Source organism: Vulpes lagopus, chromosome 17 (genome assembly GCF_018345385.1).
Source record: "Vulpes lagopus strain Blue_001 chromosome 17, ASM1834538v1, whole genome shotgun sequence".
In the NCBI taxonomy this organism is placed as follows: Eukaryota; Metazoa; Chordata; class Mammalia; order Carnivora; family Canidae; genus Vulpes; species Vulpes lagopus.
In genome coordinates, this window is record NC_054840.1 from 40,803,480 (window position 1) to 40,814,443 (window position 10,964).

Genomic DNA, 10,964 nt, shown 5'->3' on the forward strand with positions numbered 1-10,964 from the left:
CATTGTTTTTACTTTAAAACTTCCTATGAAAGGTGAGTGAAGACTCCAGTCTAACTGCAGACTGTCTCTGGCTTTCAGATTATGTTTGAGTGAATAGCTGGTTAATATTGATAAGTTAATATTTGACCTTGCATATATTAGTGCCAAAGTATGTATGTATATTGAAACAATATATGTTGCATTTTTGAAAACACCATATTCGAATGATATGAGTATAAAGGATGGTGATATTTATGATCTAATAAAAATAGTTTCAGTTAATTTTCAGTGGATACTTTTATTAATTATTAAAATTATCATTAAAAAATCAGAAAGGCATATGAAGGAAATAAAATTCACTCATAATTCTACCCACCAGAAATTATTATTTTGAACTCCTTGGTATGTTTTATATTGCATATATAAAGCTCCCCATACCTTTCTTCCCTAGTGGTAATTACTACCATAAAATGGTGCTAATCATTCATTCCTAGATATCATTCTGTAATTTGTACTACGATAAAAACAATATATAGTACTGCTTTGTTCTTTTACAAATTGTAGACACAGTGCTATCATATACATATCCTTTTGTAACTTTTAAACTTAACCTCACATTTTAGTTATTTATCCATGTTTGTACATACTTGTCCAGTTTCCTTTTGCTGCTACAGAAATATTCCATTGTTTGAAAAAGAATATAGTGCCCATAATTCCCTGTGTTCCTGCAGTTTCCCTGTATTGCTATAACAGAGAATGGGGGAGTGAGAATGTTTGGATGTGTCTCCTTAGCAAATGTGTGAGTATTTCTCTAGGACACACTGCTGAATTGCTTAGTCTCAGGGGTGTTTGGTATCTTCAGCTTTACTAAGTATTGTCAAATTGCTCCCTGAGTAGGTTTTATCAATTCCTATTTTCACCATCTGTATACTAATGTCCCCTTCCCCTCACCACCACCAACAAGTGGCTTGGTGTTGGATGTTTGTAGTGATGGGATAACTCATTTTCCTATAAATTTGCATTTTTTCTTATTTTAAGGGAATGTCAAGAACTGTACAAGTAATAATTGGTGATTCAGGTTTTAATTGTTCTTTATTTCAGTGAATGACATCACTGTCCATCTGGTTGCACTGCCAGAAATGGGAAGTCATTCTTGACCCATTTATCTCCTTCACTGAAGATCAGTGTCTTTTGATTCTTCCTCCCAGATGTGTTTCACTACTTCTCACTCTTTGACATCTCCACTAGCATCCTGGTCCAAGCCACCATCTTTGTTCTATATGGTACTATACCTAGAACACAGCACTGCCTTTGTACATTGCATTATCCATCCACACATTAACTTGGCTAATCACTTTTCAAGGAAATTATAAACCTGCATTAATTTTTTAGCTGAGTAGTTAAAATGAGCAGGCAATATATAAATCTCTGTCTCTCCCTCTTCCTGTCTCTGTCTCTGTTCCTGTCTCTCTCTCTCTTTCTCTCTCTCTCTCTTTCTCTCTCTCTCACACACACAAATATCCGCCAACAAAACTAATGGAGTAGTTTTACTTTCCAAGCCTCAGTTTAATAAATCCTCTTGTTCAAAATCTAGCAGTATTTCTCTTTACTTCAACAAATTATTGGGGATCCCTGGGTGGCGCAGCAGTTTAGTGCCTGCCTTCGGCCCAGGTTGTGATCCTGGAGTCCCTGGATCGAGTCCCACATCAGGCTCCCTGCGTGGAGCCTGCTTCTCCCTCTGCTTGTGTCTCTGCATCTCTCTCTCTCTCTCTCTCTGTGTCTCTCATGAATAAATAAATAAAATCTTAAAAAAAACAAATTATTAACATAAGGCTTGGTACTTTTGATATATTTCTTTATCTAAAGTGAGATTCTCTTCTACAAAATTAAACACAATCACCTAAAAGTCTGAAGATATTTCTAGACCTTACTTATCCACCAGTCATTTGACTTCCAATAAATTACAGTCTAAGGTTATCTAACTAGGAATCTAAACACCAAAGACTTCCCTACAGTTTAATGTTATAAAATGATGTTATAATGATCATTCATTAAAAAAATTCCATTTGTCTTGGTATTTTTTCTTCAAACCATCATTATCTAAAATTACAATGTGCTATTCATCTTTTCACATGATTGTAGTAAGTAAAATTTTTGGTCAGATAGCATTTTCCTACTTATAAATCCCTGATCATGATCCCATTAAATGCATTCTCATGGAAATGCAGGGCTAGATAGTGCATTTCAGTTAATTTTGTGCAAAATATTTAGATAGTTTTTTTTACAAAGAACTTTTACAAATAACTATCTTTTACAAAGAACTATGTTTTAAAAAATGTCTATTTTTAGACAATTTAATTCTTTTTGTGTATATTTTAAGTAGTTTTTAAACCTTTTAAAAAAGTCTAGAGTGCCATTTGTGTTCAAGTTAACATATTGCAAATCAATAATACTTTTGTGCAGACAGTAAGATAATAATACACAGCTTTGGTATACAGCATGTACAACAAATTGTGGAGCTATTTAAAGATACTGGCCTAGCTGTTGACAAGCTTTATATAAGTGTAATAGTTAGGAGAGGCTGTGGATCAGGAATGCCAAAGCTACTAGTTTGAGATCTAAGTGAAATATTTTGGTTTAGCCTTAGGAATGATCTTTATACAGGAACCTTTCAATTTTTCATGTGATACTGCCCTTAGAAAAACTTAAGTTATTATCTTTACTATATATCTCCAAGGGAGAAAATATTGAAGTCTCTGATGTTTTTAATTGCATTAACTGAACAAAAGGAATAATTTTTCCCATAAATATCACCGTTGTAGCAGCTCAGATATGTACTAAATTTTTCTCTGTTCTTTAATACTTCAAAGTACTTATATTTAGTTTTAACAAGAAGGGGAGATGAGGAGCTATTAGTTTTTTGCTATTTATTGCCAATCATTTATGTTCTTATAGGTTCATAGGAAGCCTAGAAAATGGCCCTAATTCCTGGAGGAACCAGAAGGACTGGAAGGAGGTCAGCCATTACTGCTCCAGAGGGGGAAAATGCACTGCATGCCATATTGGACCACTTAATACAGGCTTTTTGGACTTACTTGCAAGTGGTCATGCATCAGACTATAAATTGCCTGACATAATTTATCTATAATTAAGAGCTAAAGATTTTGATGTATGTGTTGATACTATCATACAAAGAAATTCTTTTAACAAGGTATAATTTGTTTGTTGATTTAGTCAAGAAATTACATTTTCCAATATTATTTTGGAAATCTGATTTTTAAAGGAGGAATATTCTGTTGGGTCAGTAATGAATTGTTTGGAGTGGTATATTACTTCCCCAGGGCTCTCAGAAAGTATCACTAACTAAGTGGCTTGAAATAACCAAAATTTGGGGGATCCCTGGGTGGCTCAGCAGTTTCGGGCCTGCCTTTGGCCCAGGGTGTGATCCTGGAGTCCCGGGATCGAGTCCTGCATCTGGCTCCTGGCATGGATCCTGCTTCTCCCTCTGCCTGTGTCTCTGCCTCTCTCTCTCTATGTCTATCATAAATAAATAAAAATAAATCTTTAAAAAAATAACAAAAATTTACTCTAACAGTTCTGGGAACTAGAAGTTCAAACTCAAGGTGTTGGCTGGGCCACCCTCTCTCCATCATCTCTAGAGAAGGATATTTCCCTGCATCTTCCAACTTCTGTAGTCTCAAATGTTCCTTGGTTTGTGGCAGTATGACTTCAATCCTGCTTCTGTCTTCACATCATCTTCTCTATGTGTGTCTTTGCATAGTGTTCTCTCTCTCTTTGTGTGTATATACGTTCAAATTTCTTCTTTTTAAAAAATATTTTATTTATTCATGAGAGACATAGAGAGAGGCAGAGACATAAGCAGAGGGAGAAGCAGGCTCCCTGTGTGGAGCCTGATGCGGGACTCCATCTCAGGACCCCGGGATCATGACCTGAACTGAAGGCAGACGCTCAACTACTGAGCCACTCAGGTGTCCCAAATTTCCCTCTCTTAAGGACACCAGTCACATTGGATTAAGGGCCCATTCTACTCCAGTAAGATCTCACCTTAACTTAGTTAACTATATCTGCAAGGGTTCTTCTCCCAAGCAAGGTTCTATTCTAGGGTACTATGGGATAGAATTTCAACCTGTCTTTGTTAGGGTCTCCAATCAACCATAACAGATAACTAAAAACATTCAATATTGGTTATTAAGTGCTAGGCATATGCATATGGAAGGTCTATCATAATGCAAGTTTCATGAAGAATAGAAATAGTTTATTTTTGAAAACTAGAAACTCATATTGCATGAAAATGCTCAATTTAACTGAAAAATTATGTGTTATGCATAGTCTGCAAGTACAATTGTTCCATCATATTCATCAGCTCAGGAAACTGTACCTACAAAATTACTCTCACTCAGTGGCCAGCTAATCATTATTCCTTAATAATTTGTTGCTATTATGTCCCTTAATTTGCTAAGATGAGATAAACTTGATAGTTGCCCGTATCACAGTATTATGTTAATGTGCTGCATGGTAGACTCTGGAGGTTAAGAGCAGAATTCTGGAGACAGGCTGCCTAATTTGGAATCTAGGCTCTGTCACTTATCAGCAAAATGACCCTGAGAAATTGTTTATCATCTATCTCCTTCCTTTTATTTAACTGTACAGTAAGGACACTCATAGTAGCTACTCACTGACGTTCTGAAATAAGGCCAATCATCTAAAGTATGTAGAAAGAGTCTAATAGCAATTTCTTAATAAAATATTCTATTTTGCTTATTCTTAAAATATCCAATCCTCATTTAATATATAAAGTAATTATTACCTCTTAGACAAATAAAGCATAACTATATTTAGGGACTCCTGGGTGTCTCAGTGACTGTTCATTCTGCCTAAGGCTTTAGGTGTGATCCTAGACTCCCAGGATTGAGTCCCTCATCGGGCTCCCCAAGGGAGCCTGCTTCTCCCTCTGCGTATGCCTGTACCTCTTTCTCTGACTCTCATGAATAAATAAATTATATATATATATATATTTAAAAAGAGACCTAGAAACAGCAAACAGCAAGTGCTGGTGAGAATGCAGAGAAATGGGAACCCTCTTACACCATTGGTGGGAATGCAGACTGGTGCAGCCACTCTGGAAAACAGTATGAAGTTTTCTGGAAAAGTTAAAAATAGAGCTACCCTATGATCCAGCAATTGCACTACTAGGTAGTGACCTAAAGAATACAAACATACTCGTTCAAAGAGATACCTGCACCCTAATGTTTATAGCAGCATTATCTACAATAACCAAATTATGGAAGCAGCCCAATTGTCCTTGACTGATGAATGGATAAAGAAGATGTGATATATATAAAGAAAGAAATCTTGCTATTTGCAATGACACAGATGGAGCTAGAGAGTATTATGCTAAGTGAAATAAGTCAGTCAGAGAAAGAAAAATTCCATATGATTCCACCCATACATATAATTTGAGAAACAAAACAAATAAGTAAATGGAGGAAGAAGACAGAGAGAGGTATACAAAGAATCAGACTCTTAACTATAGAGAACAAACTGATGGTTACCAGAGGGGAGGGTGGTAGATTAATGGGTGAAATAGGTGATGAGGATTGAGTGGCACTTGTTGTGATGAGCACTGGGTGTTGTATGGAAGTGTTGAATCACTAAACTGGACACTGGAGAGTAATATTACACTATGTTAACTAGAAGTTGAATAAAAACTTAATAAGTTCCCCCTTTTGCACCCCTTAACCCCGCCCTACATGTCTGTCGAATCTGGGGTTGCTCTTGGCTTGGAGATCTTCCAGATGGTCTCCTTCTTCTACCTATTCTATGTCTTTGACAATATATATTGTGGTCTAATGAAAGTGGTAATTCTTTTACTATTGAAATGGGACCATACTCTTTGCAATTTGCATTTACCCACTCCTTCCCACTCTTACCACACCAGGTCTTAAAAAAATTCCATGACTGTATGCCCTTATAAAATCCTACCAGGTTAGCCCACAGTGTGTATTTAGAATTCTCTTACTCATGATTATATGAGTGGTTTACACTCACATATAAATCTGTTGTAAGAATCTTTGTAGGTGTCTTCTCATGTATGTGTACACATTTTTATTGAGGTAAATAACTGGAAATCAATTTTTCTGGGTTGCATCTTACATGACTTTTAATTTTGCACTGTTAAGTTGGCCTAAAAAATAGTTATTTTTCCTTATGTTCTAGGGCTTTTGTAAAGTCTAAAATATTTCCAGATACTTGATATTCTCAAACTTTTAATATTTGACAATACTAAGACATGCTACCTTACTATTATTTATATTAATATATAATATAATAAACACATAATATATAATTGTATAATGATTATTCAAATCTGATGGTTAAATTTTAATGGCATTTATTATTTATTCTGTAATATATGTTACTCTTCATTTTAGTCTATCTTTTAATGTTTTTATGATGTTATTTTATAGATCAGCTTTAATTCAAATATAAATGCATTGTTGGTTTCCATATTTATAAAAATCTCCCACAACAAATAATCACAAACTTATCATTCTACAATTTCTTTTTTTAAATTTTTAAAAAATTTTTTATTTTTTTTTCATTCTACAATTTCATCTAATTTTTTTGTACATTCATTTATACATAGAAATCTTCAATCCACCCGAAATTAATTTTGGGTAGTTTTGAGGTATTACTTTATAATAGATTTTTCAAGGTAGAAAGTTTGTTTAAGTACTATTGTTTAAGTACTATTTAGTAAAGAATCCATCTATTATTTATTATATATGAATACACAGCATAAGTACATCACATTTTTAAATTGTGTCTTGGATTTACTCAAAATAGCTCCCCACTGAATGAGATCAGAAACTTAATACAAGTTATATTCTTATAACCTCTACACCCTCTCTTTTCTTTGTTTTGGTGTTATTTACATGAAAGGAAATTCTAGTTATTTATTTTCACAAATAATTTTATATGATTTAATGAAGTTATATAATTAATTAAAACTTTGATTGTAGAATCCAAATTCATCAGGTGCCTTCATTTCCTTCTTACTGAGGCTACAACCTGTAGAAATATTTTTAGAGATAATCCTGGGGCAGTACTTCTTTAGTACTTGCATTCATAAAAATGTGTATATTTTATTCTCATACTTGAATTTTTACTATCAGTGTATATAATTATATGTTCTAATTTATTTTCTTCCAGTATAGATGAATTTAGCATTTAAATTAAGTTTCTCCAATATGTGTAATAGCCTGTGTGTATATATACTTCAGTGTATATGAATTTAATATATGTCCAGCAAATTACTTCAGTTTAGTGGGGCAAAGATACTTTATATGATAAATACTACTAAAGTAAAAGACCCACCATTCAGCGAAGATAAAATTGTATTTCTATTTTATACCATAGCAAAAACCAAGTCCAAATGAATTAATGATTTAAATGTAGCATGTAAGGTAGTACAAAACATAACTGAAAAATTAAAAGATATATTTTAGCCTATAGACAACTGAAATTTCTTTTTTTTAAACTTCTTAATCACAAAAAAAACCATTATAATCTATAAAACATGAAACTGGGTTGCTAATTTAGAATTAAAAAATTAGGGCAGCCCGGATGGCTCAGCGGTTTAGCACAACCTTTGGTCCAGGGCGTGATCCCAGAGACCTGGGATCGAGTCCCATGTCGGGCTCCCTGTGTGGAGCCTATTTCTCCCTCTGCTTGTGTCTCTGACTCTCTCACAGTGTCTCTATGAATAAATAAATAAAATATTTTAAAAAATAATTAAAAGATTATGGAATAAAATATTCTATAAACAAAACCAATGAATAAAAGAATGATATTTGAAGCCCTTGTTGATAAGTTTAAGGACTAGAATATACAATTTGAGTAACAGAAAAAAATGGGCAAAGGATGGACAAAAGATAAGCATAGATAGTTCAGAGGAAAGCAAATACAAGTGGATGATAAGTATTTGAAAAGATACTCTGGTATTAATGAAAACGGGAATTGAGTTAATAATAACATACAATTTTGTGACCATTAGATTAATAATTAGAAAATAAACAGAGCTGTTTGGTGGAAAAGGAATAGTGTCCTTTCATGCATTACAGATGAAAATGCAATGACTTAGTGAAAATACTTATGAATGTTTAGTCTATAGTTCAAAAGATAATGTTATGTTGTCATTGGCCCTTGTGTACCAGAATTTGTTTTTGCAAAAACAGACAACTGGATATGAAACAATGCGTCACTATAGTGGAAAATGGAACAATTTGGGTTATAACTACAGCACACATATGACAGAGATCATAAAAATGATCATTAACAATTCTATATCTGAGAGTGGAAGACTAAATTTTTCTTAACAAAACTCTTAAGAAAACTCCTAATATCAATAATTAAAGCAGATCCAAATGGGAAAATTATATTTAAAGTTACAAATGCAAAGTGAACTATAAAGACAACTAAGAGAATATGTACTTGGGAACAGGAAGTATAAAGAGAGGAATATGGAATGTGGGTACTTCTTTTCCCTCTGAGATATTTGTAGATTATAACTCTTGAGACTGGAATGGGCAAAAATGAGCTCATATTTAGTAAAACAGAAAGTCTTTGTATATATTATAAGCTTTCCAGTAGGATGCTGAAGGATGACACTCTAGGAGTAAGTGTGAACTCATGATAAACAAATGTTCACTAGCACTGATGCCCACAGCTGAATTAATTCAGTCCCAGATTGGATTTAAAAAGCAAACTCTCTACAGGAAGGTCATAAAGAGCTGTATATTTCCTCTATGGTATTTACTATATGAAGATCTAATGAGTTAAAAATTTTTGATTCTATGAGAAGATAAGATTTAACCAAAGATCAGGAGTAAATAGCATCAAACAGGCATAAATTCATAGAGGTTCTAGAAATGGAATTGTCAGACACAAAGTTTTTAAATTAAGACTTTTGTCAGAGCATTTTTAGGTCTATAGCAAAATTGCAAGGAGGGCACAAAAATACCCACAAACTCCCTACACCCTCCCCCCATGTAGCCTCCTCATTATTAACATCCCACACTAGGATGGTACATTTGTTACAACTGATGAACCTACAATAACACATCATAATCATTCCAAATTCATAGTTTATGTAAAGTTTGCTCCTGGTGTTGTACTTTCTATGGGTTTGGACAAATGTATAATCACATATATCCACCACTATAGTGTCATAGAAAGCATTTTCACTGCCCTAAAAATCCTCCCTCCCCAGATACAGACTTTTAAACAATATAGTTAAATTTGCAAGAATTTTTTTAAAGATTTTTTTTACTTTAGAGAGAGAGAGAGATAGAAAGAGAAGAAGACCATGAGAATAGGGTGTGGGAGCAGAGAGAGAGGAAGAGAGAATCCTCAAGCAGACCCCCAACTGAGTGACCCAGGATGTAATCCTAGGACCCTGAGACCATGACCTGAGCCAAAATCAAGGGTCTGCTGCTGAACTGAGTCACTCAGCACCCCAAAATGTTCAAGAAATTTTTAAAATTCAGCAAAGAATTAGAAACTCTGCAGAATATAAAATTTAAGTTAAACCTACAATTTCTAAAAAAACAGGAACTTCCTGGGTGAGTTTCACAAGTTCGACCTATTAAAAATGAATTAGTGTCCTGAAAGTTAGTTCCATAGGAACTATTCTAGACTGAAGCAAAATAAGTAAAATAAGTGCAAATTTTAGAGCATAAAAGACACATGGAATAAGAAAAAGTTCTAACATACATGGAATTGAACTGACAAAAAAAATAGAAGAGAGAGAGAATATGGCAGAAGAAATATTTGATGACAAAATTACTAAAAATTTTTGAGACAAATCACAAAATCCAGAAGCCACTTAAAACCCAAATATAATTGATGCTATAAACCACCCTGGGTACACAGAGTGTAACTGCCAAACCTAATGTGAAAAATGTAAATTTAAGATAGCTAGAAGAGGGGCAGCCTAGGTGGCTCAGTGGTTTAGTGCTGCCTTCAGCCCAGGGCCTGATCCTGGAGACCCGAGATGGAGTCCCACATCAGGCCCTCTGCATGGAGCCTGCTTCTCCTTCTGCCTGTGTCTCTGCCTCTCTCTCTCTGTGTATGTCTCCCATGAATAAATAATAAAAATCTTAAAAAAATTTAAAAAAAGATACCTAGAAGATAAAGAGAAAAAAAAAAGATACCTAGAAGATAAAGAGAAAATAATAAGTATTTGAAAATACTAAGAAAATAATAAGAAATACTTGAAAATAATAAGAAAACTTATTATTACTTCAAAGAAGTAATAATAGGATTAATTGCCAACATCTCAATTAAGCAAAGAAATCCAGAGACAATAGAATATCTTGAAAACACTGGAGAAATACAAGTGCCAACATTTATACCTAGCAAAAATATATTTTAAATATGAAGATATGGTGAAGTTTCTTCAAAATAGCAAACCATGATATAGTTGATCATTAAACGACAATAAAGAACATCAAAGGTTCTTTTTTTTTTTCAAAGGTTCTTTTTAAAGCAAAACAGAAATGGGGCACCTGGGTGACTTATTTAGTTAAGCATCCAACTTTTGATTTTAGCTCAAGTCATGATCTCAGGGTTGTGAGACTGAGCCTCTCATCCAGCTCCACACTGGGTGTGGAGCCTGCTTAAGAATCTCTGCTTCTGCTCTCTGCTTCTGCACTCTCTCTCCATCTCTTAAAAAAAAAAAAGACAAAAGGGAAATAATCCCACAGAGATCCATGTAGAAAATAAGAAAACATGAAGAACAGTGAAAGGTATATATGTGGGATTCCAATTGAATCTGATTGCATAAAGTAATAACTAGAGTATCTTGTTTGTTAAAATACAAATGGAATTAAATACCATTTAATTATATATCAATATTATTAATAAAATATGTAATATGTTACTATATCATATCTCAATAATAT